This window comes from Solanum dulcamara, chromosome 3, assembly GCF_947179165.1.
Source record: "Solanum dulcamara chromosome 3, daSolDulc1.2, whole genome shotgun sequence".
NCBI classification, from domain to species: domain Eukaryota; kingdom Viridiplantae; phylum Streptophyta; class Magnoliopsida; order Solanales; family Solanaceae; genus Solanum; species Solanum dulcamara.
In genome coordinates this window covers 66,533,729-66,535,896 of record NC_077239.1, presented here as the reverse complement: position 1 = coordinate 66,535,896, position 2,168 = coordinate 66,533,729, and positions in this window count along the sequence as shown.

Here is a 2,168-nt window from a genome sequence, read left to right as displayed (position 1 = left end):
TCGGTTTGGGTTCGGTTTGACTTTTTTTAGTTAAAACCAAACCAACCCTATAATGGTCGGGTTTTTTTTTCAAACACCAAACCAAGTCAAACCAAACCACTAGTCGGGTTTTTTTTCCGGTTTGGTTCGGTTTGTCGATTTGGTGCGATTTATCGGTTTGTCCTGTACAGCCCTATGTTTAACTATGCAAATATCTCACTTCAACATCTAATAATATGACATTCACGTGAATATATACTAAACATGTTTGGCAGTTATACTTTGTTCAAGATAGTAATATTGTTATTTACTGAAATATATTTTTATTTAATAGAAACAATTAATATAAACTTTGTTTCAACATTCACTCCTTCTTGAAGAATTTTTAACTCACTTTATTAAACTTAAGCGTCCTTGTTTTATCTATAATGTCCTACTTTCTACTATTCAATTAGCGCTGCTTCTTCTATCATCAAAATTATTTGAGGGTCACTCGATATGTATTATTTAATTTATATTGTAGAAATATATTTGTAAATATTTAAAGTTAAGTCTCATCTTCAGTCAATTATGTTAATTTTGAAGGTACTCTCGATATTAAAAATACACACCTTTGTTAAGTGAGAGAGATTATACAATGATCTTTCATTATCGGTGTTACTCTATTGTGGCATCTACCACACTTCCGCGTATTTGGCATCCTCTCGCATCAATCATATATCACATCAACATATATACTTCTACAATGTAACATTATGTTTTTCTACGGATACTCTTTTTTTTTTTTACTGTTATCCCTTCACCAAATAACTGAACAAAATATCCAACACTGAAAATGTAAAATTTTGGGCGCGTTCTTAGCACGGGCCATTACCTATCTAGTATTTTTTTTTTATATAGAACAGTGATGGGATAGGACGACCAAGGGCAATATGGTAATTTCATAATAATACCATTAAAAAAAACTAGAAGTATCTACACACTCTCTTATCTTTTCAATTTAATACAAAGGGTAAAAACGTACTAAAAAACTATGGAAAAAAACACAAAAAAGCGACAGACGTCAAACTCGACGAAAAAGCGACGCAGTCACTTCCGTCGCTTTTTTGCTCGACGCTTTTAAAAAAGCAATGGACAAGGTCGCAAAAAGCGATGGACTGCGTCACCCCTAATATTTTTTTAATTAACAAAATATAAATAAACAAAATGGACTTTGTCATTTTTTTTTTTTAAAATTAATTATTTAATATAATGCGACGGATTGCGTTGTTTTATTTTAAAATTTTTTTAAAAAAATCAGAAAAGCGATAGATAAATGGTCATCGTCCATCGCTTTTGTTCTTGGTGTTCTTAAAAATTTTCAGAAAAGCGACGGGCATAGGGTCACTGTCCGTCGCTTTTCTGGAAATATTTTTTATCTGCTACCTACCTGCAATCAAAATTCAATTCACTTCATAGCAATTTAGCTCATTCCAACACAACTAACAACAAATAAAATACGCAAAATATATAATAACAAACATAATTAAACACTTAAAATGAATAAAGTCATAATTTAGAACGATTTAAAGTCTTTCAAAGTTAACAAAAAAGTTCAAAATGTTCATAAACTAACATAGGGAACCTAAGGACTATTTGTTATGTATTCATCACTATTATCGGAGTCATCCAAAGTGGACCCTCTTGAATGACGGGGTGGAGGCTGACGGGCGAGGTTGAACACTTGTTCTTTGATTTGCTCAACTTGTTCATTCATAATTTTTTGCTCTTCAACCCTTTTTGCCTCAGATTCTGTCAATGCGCATGTACATTCTATATTTTCTAAGATATAGCAGCTATCTAAACCCGGTCAATGGCCTCGGCTTGACGTGACATTCCAATACCTTCTAAACCTGATAAGAGTCATCGTACGTCTTTCCTAGAGCCCATTCCATATATTCGGTCCTTGTGGCTCCCTCTAACCACTTTTTCTGTCCAAATTTGAGTGGACTATTTAGGCGTTAGCTGTACCAAATCTCGCATGTCACTATGTGCCGCTCATAATCTTGCTACATATTAGAAAATAAAAGTTATATATATATTAAAAATAAAAGTTAAAATTAAAATATATTATATATTATGTTAAATAACTTACATAGGCTCGTTCGGCCTTTTCCTCCACCCACTCATCCGGATCCGATGCAGTAGTC